Source organism: Ranitomeya imitator, chromosome 4, assembly GCF_032444005.1.
Source record: "Ranitomeya imitator isolate aRanImi1 chromosome 4, aRanImi1.pri, whole genome shotgun sequence".
In the NCBI taxonomy this organism is placed as follows: domain Eukaryota; kingdom Metazoa; phylum Chordata; class Amphibia; order Anura; family Dendrobatidae; genus Ranitomeya; species Ranitomeya imitator.
Genome location: NC_091285.1, coordinates 473,452,420 through 473,468,511, shown reverse-complemented (window position 1 = coordinate 473,468,511; position 16,092 = coordinate 473,452,420). Strand labels below are relative to the sequence as shown.

Below are 16,092 nucleotides of genomic sequence, written 5' to 3'. Positions count from 1 at the left end.
ATTCCAAGCAGCTTAAATATCTATTTGACTACTAAAGGTACCGTCACACTTAGCGACGCTGCAGTGATACCGACAACGATCCGGATCGCTGCAGCGTCGCTGTTTGGTCGCTGGAGAGCTGTCACACAGACCGCTCTCCAGCGACCAACGATGCCGGTAACCAGGATAAACATCGGGTAACTAAGCGCAGGGCCGCGCTTAGTAACCCGATGTTTACCCTGGTTACCATCCTAAAAGTAAAAAAAAACAAACACTACATACTTACCTACAGCCGTCTGTCCTCCAGCGCTGTGCTCTGCACTCCTCCTGTACTGTCTGTGTGAGCACAGCGGCCGGAAAGCAGAGCGGTGACGTCACCGCTCTGCTTTCCGGCTGATCGGCGCTCACAGCCAGTACAGGAGGAGAGCAGAGCACAGCGCTGGAGGACAGACGGCTGTAGGTAAGTATGTAGTGTTTGGTTTTTTTACTTTTAGGATGGTAACCAGGGTAAACATCAGGTTACTAAGCGCGGCCCTGCGCTTAGTTACCCGATGTGTACCCTGGTTACCAGCGAAGACATCGCTGAATCGGTGTCACACACGCCGATTCAGTGATGTCTACGGGGAGTCCAGCGACCAAATAAAGTTCTGGACTTTCTTCCCCGACCAGCGACAGCACAGCAGGGGCCTGATCGCTGCTGCCTGTCACACTGGACGATATCGCTAGCGAGGACGCTGCAACGTCACGGATCGCTAGCGATATCGTCTAGTGTGATGGTACCTTTAGTCTCTGGTTTGGTCAATGTTAAGAATCCGTTTTCTTGGAATAAAATGGGTCATCTTTGTGAGCCGACCCACTACAACAAGGATAACAATAATCTCTTTAGATGGAGGCAGGTCCACGATAAAATCCATTTAAATTAGTCCCCCAGGCCTGGATGGAACTGTAAGAGGTTGAACAAGTCCTAGAGGAGAAAATCGTGGCATCTTGTTCCATGCACAAGTTAAACAATAGGAAACATATTTTCTCAGATCTTTCCTACAATTAGCCCACCAAACAGAATGAAACAGTAGTTCTTACGTTTTCATGACTCCAGGGTGTCCTACAAGTTTAGAATCATGGACAAGTTTGAGGAATGCAAGCAGAGCAGATCTGAGGACATATATTTGGTGGTTCTGAATCCAAAACCCCTCCTTAAAAGAAAGATCAACAGGTTTAGAAGGACTTAAAGATTTCTCCTTAGAGAACACCACAACTTTTTTAGCTTGTAATGCCACTAAAGCAGCTACACAAGATGATAATCTAGAATGTGCAGTTTTACTCCACTGCGTAGGTGGCACAGAGGAAGACAGAGTTTATGTACATGCTGCATCACTGAAAAAGTCCCCTGGACCAGAAAATACTTTATCCTGAGAATTTCTGCTGTCCTGAGCATCCCTAAATGGCATAGATAAACCAAGCAAACTGCTCTTTTTTACAGTATTCATTGAACATTCTCAGCTCTGGTTCCTAGGGCTTTCTTAGAGAATCGACCATACATCTTTCTTCAGGATCGTACATGGAAGGTTGTGGAAAGTACAGAGACTCTGTTACCTTCTGCTTGCTAAGAACCTTATCTTTTGAATTTTCTGGCTCAGGGCTAGAAATAGGGCTAAGCTGGGTGAAAGTTTGCAATAATTCTGCGTTGTGTGATTCTATTTTATCTGTGTAGCCTTGTGAGTTGTCTTCATTGATGATTCCTCTTTTTTTCATAGCTTCAACAGCATGAGAATCAGGACCATTCTGCAGTAAAGTTGGACCATGTGATTTCCGTCCTTTTCAGATGCCTCAAATGACTCCTGTCAGCTGGTGTTTTCAACAATAATGCTGTTGAAAAATCGTGGACAGGCACAGACTGGGCCAAAGACAGATTCTCATCCAAACACATTTCTGATGGTTTGAGATGGTTTTCTTGTTCATTGCTTGTTGTTTGTATAGCTTCCTTGGCACCCAAATTTGTAGCATCAGGGATATCAAAAGCAGCAAGAAGATCGTCAAAGTCTCGAGCCTTCATGTCTCCCATTACTGGAAAGGTAGCGGTATCTGGTAGTGCTAATGCATCGCTCCACTTAATGTAGATGCCACACACAAAACCCCACCCTGAGTTCTCCGATCACAGCTACAGCCATCGGTGATGAAGCCCAGTCCACAATCACATGATCCTATCAAATTGACCTGATCACTAGGCCGGGACCTGGAGAAGCTAACATGGTGAAGAAAGACTGGGCCTGTGGAAGAGGAGGGGACTGGCTAGTAAAGGGCAGGGAGACAATGCCTGATAATGGATGAGGGGACTTCAGCTGTATCACAGTGGGAGCTGGAAGCTACTGAGCATGTGTGTGCTGCACAGTTGCAGGGAACGCAGTTAGGAATAGCCTGGAGTCGGTACACAGGAGCAGCAATGTAGTTTACAATATCAGCAGGTGAAAGGAAGCTTGACTAAAGGCTGGTAGCTCAATAATCTCGCAATGAAGGAATACGCAAGGTTTAAGTATGGTGTTCAATAAGGGTGGAGACAATCAGGAACTCAGGGTGGAGACAATCAGAAATGACAAAGGTTCTTGTATCTGGGTTATGAAGTAAATATATACTAAGCTGAATAGCTCAGAGGGAAGAACTGCTGCTTGATGCACAAGAGCTGCTCGTTTTGAATCCTGACATCCACTCACCTCTGTACTGTGCAGCCATGACTCACCACTATCAGGCAGTGTTCAAATGAATATGCCTTGGAGATCGCGTTCACACAGCTCAAGATTTGTGGACAGCTATCCAGCCCGAGTTAGAGCAAAGGATGTCTCCACTGAACCTGGGGCCAGGGAAGGCTGAGTGTGAAAACGGTACAAACATTTTGGTGGCCCTGCGCCTGGCCAAACCTCACACACATGTATGGCTCACATTCTCAACCTGGTGGTACAGCAATTTCTCTGCCACTATCCTGGCATGGATGCACTACTACAGAAAGCAAGGTCGCTGTGTGCTCACTTCCAACTACTGCTCCCCGCAGGTAATGCACTTGCATTGCTACGGAGGTGTTTTGGCCTACCGAAAAACATTTGATTTGCGATGTTCTGACATGGAGGAATTACATTCTGCACATGATGCAGCAACTGTGGCAACAGCGACAAGCCCTGGTGCAATCCATCCTTTTGCATTGCTTGTGCCAACGCAGTACGGACATGGTGAAAATTACGCTTGCAGAGTAGGCGCAGATGAAAGACGTCTGCACCCTTCAGCACAATTTTCAAATGGATGATAAGATGATTAGCGCTGATGATGCTTTCATTAGCATGACTATTCTGGTCATCTACATGCTGGAGCACACTTTGAATAGTCTGAAGGAGGTGGTGGTCCCAGCGGAAGAGATGGAAACATAGGAGAATACGGAAGGGATAACAATATCTCAAATTTCTGGACTGTTGTCGCACAAGCGGGTGCCACAAGAAGGGGGCTTACAGTGATTGAGGGGGGCTCAGGGTACCAAACAAACTGTTAGTGAAGGTGCAGGTGCTGAGGATCAAATGGAGGAGGACAAGGTGATGGACACGCAACAGTCAGAACAGAAGATGAAGAGAATAATGATACGCTATTTGTTGCCCGCAGTTGATGGGGAGGGAACAGAAGAAGCAACCTTGAGTATTACCACGCCACTAATACACCATGGAATTGAACTTGAAAGCACCTGACACATGAGTGCCTTCTTGCTGCACTATCTTCAACATGATGCCAATATTCTAAGGAATAGAAATAGTGCTGGAAAAGGACACGTACATGATGGAGTATTAAAAACACGCTTGTAGATAATCTTAAGAGTGAATTTCCCCAAGACAGCAGGGAAGCACACAGCGTGCAACCAAGTTCTAGACAACCAACCCAAGGAACGTCAAGGTGTTATCGCATTAACATTAGCAGCAGCAGCAGCATTGTAAGTGTCACAAGCAATTTCTGTGTGTCATTTCACACATTCTTTAGACCAGCAGAAAAGAGTACAAGTCTAAAGGCCCCGTCACACATAGCGACGCTTGGGCGATTCCGACAACGATACGACCTGTCAGGGATCGCTCAAGCGTCGCTATGTGGTCGCTGGTGAGATGTCACACAGTGCGATCTCCCCAACGACGCAGCAGCGATGCGGCGAACTGTAGCGACCTGTAGCGACCTGTAGAACGATGCTATTTCATGATGATTCAATGGGACGTCCTGTCAGCGAGGTCGTTGGTAAGGTGTCAAACACAGCGATGTGTGCTACCCAGTGGGACCTCAACGATCAAAAAATGGCCCAGGCCATTCCGACACGACCAGCGATCTCACAGCAGGGGCCTGATCGCTGCTACGTGTCACACATAGTGAAATCGCTACTGAGATCGCTGTTGCGTCACAAAACTTGTGACTCAGCAGCGATCTCGCTAGCGATCTCGCTGTGTGTGACGGGGGCTTACACGTTGGAGAGGATGGTTTAGGAGAATCTGGAGCTTATTATTAATGTCAACAGGATGGGTCTGGACCCTTTGACATTTTGGTCTTCAAAAATGGTCCATGACTGACTGCTTGTGTGCCAATATAACGGGTTCTTTTCCAATGTTTTTATTTCAAGATTCAAGCTTGAAGGCATTGTTTGTCATTAGGTAACATATAACATATAATATTCCATATTATAATAGACATTTGACATATAATGGGTGTCTATAAGACTTTGTATTGTTTCATTAACAATTTTAAGCGTATCAAACGCTTCATATCGTTTTAAAGATATAGAAAAAGTACAGAAAAAGTACATTCCAATATTTTCGTTTTCGTAACAAAACATGACTCATTTTTATAGGCATTTTTGCCGATATGTAACATAACATACCATATAATATTTTTATATTTAATCATTCTCTATAAAGCTTTATTTTGCTTCAATATCAATTTTGGGTATTATAAACGCTTTATATCACTTTATAGATATACAGTAAAAATAAACTGAAATGTACAAAAATAAAGTAAATATAACAGGTTCTACTGTGGATCAATTGATCAGTCAACTACCTGTGCTACTATTCTTACATTTTTCTATCAATAGTAGTCTACGAAACTGATATTTGTGTCATGTGAGTGTGGCTGGAATAAAAAAAAATTGGAGGTGTTGCATGAGGTGTGAGGTCTCGCAGCTAAGAAGGTATACACTGGTCCCTTAACCACCAGGTCCTCATTCAAACTTCAATTCCAAGCTATAAATGCTGGGCCACACTCATATACCTCATGCATGAACCTTGATAGCGCAGTAAACACTGCTTCTGATCGGCGGTGAAATCATCACTACCGGTAAGACAGCCGTGATTTCCATGCTGTCAAATGACAGTGTTAGCCCGCAGCTATGATCGGAGGTTTAAAGTTTACCTACGGTCATTTGTGTCAGCTGATGGGACTACTACTCCCATCAGCCGATGCCTGATGCCGCTAATAACAGTGAGATCAGGATCGGCAGATGGGAGTATTCATCAGCCGGCGCCTGTGCTGTAAATAAATAATTAAAAAAAAAATCTATGTGGGTTCCCATGTATTTTTGGTCACCACCCAGGCAAAAATCACAGCTGGGGGTTGCAACCCTCAGCTGTAAGCTTCAGCAAGGCTGGTTATCAAGAATAGAGGGGTCCCCACGCTGTATTTTCTAATGATTTAAATGGTCCCCTTCATTTTTAACAATCAGCCTTGCTAAAGGAGACAGCTGGGGTCTGGTCTTCCTAGGCTGGTAAGGGGCCATAGATTTTGCCCACCCCAACCTAAAAATAGCAACCCCACAGACGCCAACAAAAGGCACATCTATTAGATGCACCAATTATGGTGTTTTGAGCTCAGATGTCCCTAGTCTAGTTACGCATTCTAGGCTGGACTAGGTCTGGAGCATCTCTGCACATACATGTTTTAATATCTCAGTGATGTCACAACGTCACAATGTGCACAGCGACCTTACAATACAAATTCTAGGCAAGGACTTATGGGCACTACTAGGCATGTGACGAACCTGTATAATAGCAGAGTCATCCCGGACTAGTTACGGCTGGAAGTTATGGCCTAGCTTGAAGGTGCAACTCAAAATGGCAGTATGGAGATGCTTAGAGGATTGTTGGAATGAGAATTAACAGCTGAGTTGGCAAGAGAGGTGAGCGATGAGGTATTACGGTTTTTATTAACATCTTGCAAGCCCTCTACAGAGCGAATTGCAAATAAAATCCACATTCTGGAGGATGCAGATTTTTGCAAAAACTCCATACCCAAAGCATGCTGCATTTTGAAAAACACAAACAAAAAACGGGACAAAAAAACACAAAACAGATCAATAATTGAAATACATTTGCTGAAGGAAACCAAACGTAAATATTCTTTCCTGCGATGATTTGGCATAGATCATTTACTAGTGATTTATGTACATGAAACAAGCATGATTGCTGCAACCAATCAGTGAAAACAGCAGGGACGGGCCATACTGAGCTTATTACCGCTGATCGGGAGATTGTGATGCTCATATTGCAGCATGGGACCAATAACTACAAAGGTCATATGTCAGCTGCATGTGAACTCTAGAGAGTCAGTGCAGAGTTTTTCAGAAAAAAGACTAAGTTTGTTTTGTTATTTTATAACATCCTTTATAACCTGTGTGTATTTACCTTACAAATCTGTCAAAACACTATTAATGCAAAAATTGTGTGTGAATCCAACTTAATTTTTTTTCCACTTGAAGGGATTGTCCGTTAAATAGATCATTAATATAAAGTTAGTGGAAGTCTAATACCTGGCACCGGGCTCGGACTGGCCCACAGGGTAACAGGGCAATCCCCCGGAGGGCCCCTGTGCAGATCTGGGCCCCCCAACCACCCTGTATGAGCAGCACTTGGCATAATTCACTTGATTCACTCTGTACATAAAAAACAGCATCTCATCATTCATTAATCAAACTACCCAGTTTATTATTACATAGAGATATAGGTACATTTGTGAATGGGGTAATGTAATATTTGTATGCAGGTGAAAAGTGAGCCCCCCAAAGTCAATGTTACTGGTGGGCCCTTAGCACCCCAGTCGGACACTGCCTGGCACCCACACTGATCAGCAGTTAACCCCTCTGAAAGTGGACAGATCTAATGAGTGTGCTGGCTGTAACACAGCAGCTCTATACATTGATTAGTGGCCACTGCCAAGTACTGCAGTTTATTTCCCATTCCCTTGATTTCTAGATAAATTGCAGGATTCAACAGCTACCACTAAGCAATGTACTAAGCTGTGATGTTGGGCTCTGCACATTGCTTACAAATCAGCTGATCGGTGGGCACGCTTGGTGTTGGACTCCCACTGAAGTCATATTGATGATGTGACTTATGGATAAGACATCACATGTTAGTCCAGAAACAAACTCTTTAAAAATGTCCTTGCCAGATCTGACTAATACTTCAGCATGATGCTGGGAATGCACCTGTCTGACACATTGTTTTCTCTGTCAGCTCAGTGACAACTCAGCTTTTGGATGAAAAACAGAATTAAGTCTGGTTCAAGTGACAGTCTGGTTGCTATGGTTACATTGGCTAACAGCGGTAGTTAATGCTGTTGTGTGGTAAAAAGTCCCTGGAAACCATTATAACTCAGATAACAAAGCAGTAGAAGCAGGATTTGGGCGATACATGTGCTGCTAATTTGCCCACAGGGATGTCTTTATCTTATCCTCCAGATTTGGTTTCTATTATAGCTTTACTTGGCTTACTCTCTTGTTTTTATGTCCCTCTTGTTATTCTCATTAATGGGAATGTCACACAAGAACCTGATGATGTATTTACTTTCATCTCTTATTCATGTTCCATTGTAATTTATTATATTCCAGAAGTAGTATGTATTTCTTTTTACTTATATCCTTATTAAGGTACATTTTATTTCTAATTGCTTCCTATTTCTTCAAGTAAATGAGCATTTCTTACATGCCATGAGTTATAAATGGGACTGAATTCTCTATATATGGTTATTTATTTCATTGAAGGAAAATGCACATTTTTACATACACATGTATGTATATATATATATATATGCATATATATATATATATATATATATATATATATATATACACAGTTGGACACACCTTCTCATTTAAAAATTTTCCTGTATTTTCAGGAGTATGAAAATTGTACATTCACACTGAAGGCATCAAAACTATGAATTAACACATGTGGAATTATATACTTAACTTAACAAAACAGTGTGAAACAACTGAAAAATATGTCTTACATTCTAGGTTCTTCAAAGTAGCCACCCTTTGCTTTGATGACTACTTTGCACACTCTTGGCATTCTCTTGATGATCTTCAAGAGGTAGTCACGGGGAATGGTTTTCACTTCACAGGTGTGCCCTGTCAGGTTTAATAAGTGGGATTTCTTGCCTTATAAATGGGGTTGGGACGATCAGTTGTGTTGTGCAGAAGTCTGGTGGATACACAGCTAATAGTCCTACTGAATAGACTGTTAGAATTTGTATTACGGCAAGAAAAAAGCAGCTAAGTAAAGAAAAACGAGTGGCCATCATTACTTTAAGAAATGAAGGTCAGTCAGTCCAAACAATTGGGAAAACTTTGAAAGTGTCCCCAAGTGCAGTGGCAAAAACCAACAAGCGCTACAAGGAAACTGGCTCACATGAGGACCGCCCCAGGAAAGGAAGACCAAGAGTCACCTCTGCTTCTGAGGATAAGTTTATCAGAGTCACCAGCCTCAGAAATCTTAGGTTAACAGCAGCTCAGATTAGAGACCAGGTCAATATCACACAGAGTTTTAGCAGCAGACACATCTCTACAACAACTGTTAAGAGGAGACTTTGCGTAGCAAGCCTTCATGGTAAAATAGCTGCTAGGAAACCACTCCTAAGGACAGACAACAAGCAGAAGTGACTTGTTTGGGCTAAAGAACACAAGCAATGGACATTAGACCAGTGGAAATCTGTGCTTTGGTCTGATGAGTCCAAATTTGAGATCTTTGGTTCCAACCACCGTGTCTTTGTGTGACGCAGAAAAGGTGAACGGATGGACTCTACATGCCTGGTTACCACCATGAAGCATGGAGGAGGAGGTGTGATGGTGTGGGGGTGCTTTGCTGGTGACACTGTTGGGGATTTATTCAAAATTCAAGACATACTGAACTAGCATGGCTACAACAGCATCTTGCAGCGGCATGCTATTCCATCCGGTTTGCATTTAGTTGGACAATCATTTATTTTTCAACAGGACAAGACTCCAAACACACCTCCAGGCTGTGTAAGGGCTATTTGACCAAGAAGGAGAGTGATGGGGTGCTACGCCTGATGACCTGGCCTCCACAGTTACCAGACCTGAACCCAATCGAGATGGTTTGGGGTGAGCTGGACCGCAGAGTGAAGGCAAAAGGGCCAACAAGTGCTAAGCATCTCTGGCAACTCCTTCAAGATTGTTGGAAGACCATCCCGGTGACTACCTCTTGAAGCTCATCAAGAGAATGCCAAGAGTGTGCAAAGCAGTCATCAAAGCAAAGGGTGGCTACTTTGAAGAACCTAGAATATAAGACATATTTTCAGTTGTTTCACACTTTTTTGTTAGGTATATAATTCCACCTGTGTTAATTTATAGTTTTGATGCCTTCAGTGTGAATGTACAATTTTCGTAGTCATGAAATCACAGAAAAATCTTTAAATGAGAAGGTGTGTCCAAACTTTTGGTCTGTACTGTATATATATATATATATACAGTGGGGCAAAAAAGTATTTAGTCAGTCAGCAATAGTGCAAGTTCCACCACTTAAAAAGATGAGAGGTGTCTGTAATTTACATCGTAGGTAGACCTCAACTATGGGAGACAAACTGAGAAAAAAAAATCCAGAAAATCACATTGTCTGTTTTTTTTATCATTTTTTTTGCATATTATGGTGGAAAATAAGTATTTGGTCAGAAACAAACAATCAAGATTTCTGGCTCTCACAGACCTGTAACTTCTTCTTTAAGAGTCTCCTCTTTCCTCCACTCATTACCTGTAGTAATGGCACCTGTTTAAACTTGTTATCAGTATAAAAAGACACCTGTGCACACCCTCAAACAGTCTGACTCCAAACTCCACTATGGTGAAGACCAAAGAGCTGTCAAAGGACACCAGAAACAAAATTGTAGCCCTGCACCAGGCTGGGAAGACTGAATCTGCAATAGCCAACCAGCTTGGAGTGAAGAAATCAACAGTGGGAGCAATAATTAGAAAATGGAAGACATACAAGACCACTGATAATCTCCCTCGATCTGGGGCTCCACGCAAAATCCCACCCCGTGGGGTCAGAATGATCACAAGAACGGTGAGCAAAAATCCCAGAACCATGCGGGGGGACCTAGTGAATGAACTGCAGAGAGCTGGGACCAATGTAACAAGGCCTACCATAAGTAACACACTACGCCACCATGGACTCAGATCCTGCAATGCCAGACATGTCCCACTGCTTAAGCCAGTACATGTCCGGGCCCGTCTGAAGTTTGCTAGAGAGCATTTGGATGATCCAGAGGAGTTTGGGGAGAATATCCTATGGTCTGATGAAACCAAACTGGAACTGTTTGGTAGAAACACAACTTGTCGTGTTTGGAGGAAAAAGAATACTGAGTTGCATCCATCAAACACCATACCTACTGTAAAGCATGGTGGTGGAAACATCATGCTTTGGGGCTGTTTCTCTGCAAAGGGGCCAGGACGACTGATCTGGGCACATGAAAGAATCAATGGGGCCATGTATCGTGAGATTTTGAGTGCAAACCTCCTTCCATCAGCAAGGGCATTGAAGATGAAACGTGGCTGGGTGTTTCAACATGACAATGATCCAAAGCACACCGCCAGGGCAACGAAGGAGTGGCTTCGTAAGAAGCATTTCAAGGTCCTGGAGTGGCCTAGCCAGTCTCCAGATCTCAACCCTATAGAAAACCTTTGGAGGGAGTTGAAAGTCCGTGTTGCCAAGCGAAAAGCCAAAAACATCACTGCTCTAGAGGAGATCTGCATGGAGGAATGGGCCAACATACCAACAACAGTGTGTGGCAACCTTGTGAAGACTTACAGAAAATGTTTGACCTCTGTCATTGCCAACAAAGGATATATTACAAAGTATTGAGATGAAATTTTGTTTCTGACCAAATACTTATTTTCCACCATAATATGCAAATAAAATGTTAAAAAAACAGACAATGTGATTTTCTGGATTTTTTTTTCTCAGTTTGTCTCCCATAGTTGAGGTCTACCTATGATGTAAATTACAGACGCCTCTCATCTTTTTAAGTGGTGGAACTTATACTATTGCTGACTGACTAAATACTTTTTTGCCCCACTGTATATATATATATATATATATCTTTTATTTCCCTTTGCGGCACCTTATTTTGGTCTATCACTGCCTCTTCTCTTTTGTCTTAGGGTATGTGCACACATTCAGTAATTCCAGTATATACTTCTGCACCAAAAATGAGTCTCTTTAAAGAAATATGCTATGTTGAATAAACACGGTTTTGCCACATTTTTGTTAGCTTTTTTTATGCATTTTTCAATGCATTTTTTTCACTTGCAAACACGGAAAGAATTGACCGGCTGCAGATTTGAAGCTACTTAAAACCTTAAAGGTAAAAAATAAGAAACATATGCATGAGATTTCAGAAATCGTATTCACTTTAATGGTACAGTAAAATTTTGTGGGGTTTTGTCGAGGAAAAAATGCACGAAAAAGCATAAAAAAAGCATAATCTTCAGATTATGCAGAAGAATTGGTGGCCGAAAGGGCTCGTGCACAAAACCATAATTTTTGGATGAGTGCTATCTGTTGTTTTGATGGATGGCAATTTTCCCTATGTTATTCAATGAAGCCGTGCACATGTCTGATTTTTCAAAAAAATTGCAGAAAGCACAATTTGCCTCTGATCACCCTCAGCCATTCAAGTCTGTTGGTCCGTGGAAAAACATTGGATCACACTTGGATGACATCCGAATGCGGTCCAATTTTCAAGGACATATTGAATGGAGAAACTATTTTTTTCTCATGAAAGTCGTATCACACCCAGATCACACTCTTGTCAAACTCTCATCAGAGTCTGATCAACATAATCATTGTCAGATGAAAGAAAAACAGTAGTGTGACCCTAGCCAAATATAAATAAATTAGGCATCTGTAAAAAATAAACTTTGAGAATTCTTTTAAATACCACTATATAAACTTTCTGATGTGGGTTTGTACATTTTGTTTTCAAGATTAATAGTGGTATTCTGGAAACTAAAAGTCAAATTTGCTGCTGAACACAACTTCAAGCTGCAACAATCTTATAAGATCGGAGCTTGTAGTGATGATGAAATGTGTCTCTATCAGCCCAAATATCAAGTACTGTATGAAAAACCATCTCAGTACTTATCATTTCTTGAGAGAAGATATTTCTGTTGTTGGAATGATATCAGGGATAGACATGTTGCAAGTAAAATGTCAGTAAATGGAAGCATTATTCCAAAATGTAGCTGCTGAGAGATGCTTCAAGAAATCACCAAAAATTGGACACAGGTTAAATTATAAAATACATTTTATAAGTCACATTTACTCAGGAATCACATACAGATTGTATACATAGCTTAACAAATTAGTATGTGAGTCGCTTCCTACAGTCTCAGGATAGCTCTCAGAATACCATTGCATGCGGTACTGAATTTATAGTGGCCATGCTTTTTAAATGTGAACATGTCCTTTATATATTATGTACTATTATAAATTACTGAATATTTAATACCCATTGTAATACAGCATTGAATATAACTGTCTGATAGCACTATAAATTATTTACGGGACATTCCATGAATTAATAAACCATTCAGAAGACTTAATTCAATTGTTGTACTCAGTGCATTAGTCAGTGTCCTAGTCTGAACAAAATTTGCCGTAGAGCTGTTAAATAAAAAATAATTTATGTGTGTACATTTTACAGATTATAATAATAATAATAAAAAAAATCTAGTTTACTATTGGCACAATTCATTCCATCTCTGAGTCAATTAAATATTCTGCTATGTATCAGTCTTATGTGAAGGTTTATTGAGTTGAAGCCCTGAATAATTATTATTCTTTAAACACATTACATTTACATATATTACATAAGGATTATTAGAGAAAAAGGACACTTCGCATTGATTCCTGCTACAGTAATATTTCGAAATTATTCCTTGCAACATATGGTATGCATGTGCATAAAATTTAAAACCCAAACCCACAGGTAAGAGCACAATAGCTGAAATGAGACGCCGGGGCGCGGAGTTAACAAGCAAAGGTTGACACCTTAGCTGTTTGACAAGAATAATGTAAAATTGCACGTTGTTTTATCAGCAAGCAAATTGAGTAAGAATTAGCTTTAGGACTTCAAAGGAAGCATGGCCCATAGCTGACACTGGCACAGTCTTGCCCTCACTCAGCCCCATAACAAAGATTGAGGAGTTACTGTAAAAGGTCCATGTCACTCTATAGCTTAACTTAATACTGACCCCTTGCAAAGGCTATAAATTGAACACAGAAGGTACCTTCAACCATTCGGCACACCCAACATCCTCAATGCTGTCATAACTTACTGAAAGAATAGTAAAGTAAGATAATAGCACGGCACTCCGTATGTAGTGAGGTGCACGAATAGGGTACCAATCCCAGTATAAAGTAAAGAAAATCCGGCACTCTCAATTTGTATGCAAAAGAAGGTTTGACAATTTTATTGATCCACTGTGACAAATAATTATGTTGACGTTTCGGCCAATATCTAGGCCTTCATCAGAACTCTAGTAAATAAACATAAAAATTCATATCAGTGTAGAACACACAACAACAGCATAAAGCAACGATAACAGTGGAAAAACATTTGACTTTGGCAAGAGGTGGGGCGGGTGAGTTGATGTTTCTATAATTTCATGCTAACAAATGCAAAGGATCTGTGTGAATAAATGCACTTGAAACTATTAAGGAGGATCCTGGGACAATAATAGTATATGAAAATACAGATCTAAATATGGCCATAGGGTGATATAGGGCCGTACAAACAAAAAGCAATACAGAAAGAGAATTTAGTAACCAAAGGGGCAATGTCAAAATGAATAATAGGAAGAATTTGAAACATGACTATAGTATACAATCACATACATTTATCTTCAGAGTATATGGATTGCTGGACAAGCAATATCACTAAAAAGGAAACAGATATACAAATGCACAGCAAATTAGTATAGGAATCCACAGTAACAAATAACATACAGGTGGCGCTGCACTATGAGATCCCAATGAACCAGTGTAAAATCCGACTCACCATGTAATGCCGCATCTAGGTGCATGAGGAGTAAGGGCACACAGCGTGCTGGAGGAATGGCGGCATGTATAGAGTGTCCGAGTGTCGGTTTATGTAGAGATACAGCTATTACCTGCTGATTTTCTGAAAGAATAGTAAGCCTAAGGCCGGAGTCGTATGAATAATCGGTCCGATTCTGTCGGTCGAAAGTCGCACCAATGATCTCCGTATGGTCATCTGTGTTTAATGTGTTTAATGTATTTGCAATGCGATGATGCGATTTCCTCCAATCTATGTATCCATATAACATCTGTATGGAATCCAAATGACATGCGTATGGCTTAACAATTCTCACTGCTGATCCCCAATGAAGTTAATGGCTCAATGGGCTGAAATTAGGAAAATGTGTGCCTATTTGTCACAATTCACACTAATGGGCTGTGTGGTGTCTGATTTTCTCTCGCACCCATAGACTTGCATTTGTGAGACTCGGCCGATATACGTGTAAAATCACAGCATGCTGCAAATTCACTTGCACGTAGAATACACAAGAGAAAAAAAAACGGTGATTTGAGCAGGGGTGGATAAAGGGTAGCCAGGGCCCTGGGCTGTTCAGACACTGTGGGCCCTTCCGGTCATGTGACGGGGTTATGTGATGGGGTCGTGACGGGGTCATGCGATGGGGTCATCATATACCTGAACCAGATTATTTCAGAAAAATGGTTGCTGTGTGAAACTATAACCTGTCAAACATCCATTGATCTAGTCAATTTACCCTTCAGTTCAGCATATAGTATACAGTGTATAGTGTCAGTGGATAGGTAACATTGACTCACCAGTGACGTCTCTAGGTGAAGTCCTTCATCTTTCATCCAGCACAGACCGCCATCAGTTCATCCAGCCAGGACTCGTCTCTGCAGGAAATAACACAGTTATCTCGAGCTCCGCTTGTAGAACACATTACTTAATTTTTCCCAACTTCTACATTACACCACATGAAGAAAAAGAGGCAACATAGTGTCACTCTACACAGTAACAGGACCGCCCCCATTTAAAACAGTGTCCTCAAAAAATAAAATAAATACATCACTGAAGTAATAATATCCCTTAATTAGGCCCTATGGTAATAATAATATCCCCCATCCTGGCCCCATGTATCTCATTCCTGGCTCCAGCCATATGTTCTCCCATCCTGCCCTCATGAGTATCCATCCTGCCCCATATGATCTCCCCATCCTGCCCCATCAGTCTCCATTGTATCCATCCTGCCCCATGATCCTGCACAATCTGTCTCCAATCCTGCCCCATGTCTTTCATTCTGCCCCGTGTCTCCAATCATTCCCCGTATCTACATTCTGCCCATGTCTCCAGTCCTGCCCCATTGTGTCCAGCATCTCTGCACCAATGTCCAGCATCTCTGCCCCCAGTGTCCAGCATCTCTGCCCCCAGTGTCCAGCATCTCTGCCCCCAGTGTGTCCAGCATCTCCTTGCCCCCAATGTGTCCAGCATCTCTGCCCCCAGTGTCCAGCATCTCTGCCCCCAATGTGTCCAGCATCTCTGCCCCCAATGTGTCCAGCATCTCTGCCCCAATGTGTCCAGCATCCTGCCCCCAATGTGTCCAGCATCCTGTCCCCTATGTGTCCAGCATCTCTGCCCCAATGTGTCCAGCATCCTGCCCCTAATGTGTCCAGCATTCTGCCCCCAATGTGTCCAGCATCGTGCCCCCAATGTGTCCAGTATCCTGCCCCAATGTGTCCAGCATCCTGCCCCCAA

General features: G+C 42.1%; 1 pseudogene; it reads right to left on the bottom strand.

Moving 5' to 3' along the window:
- Window positions 1-1,055: 1,055 nt before the first annotated feature.
- Window positions 1,056-2,041, bottom strand: LOC138674559 (zinc finger protein 592-like; annotated as a pseudogene).
- Between the last annotated feature and the right edge of the window lie 14,051 nt (window positions 2,042-16,092).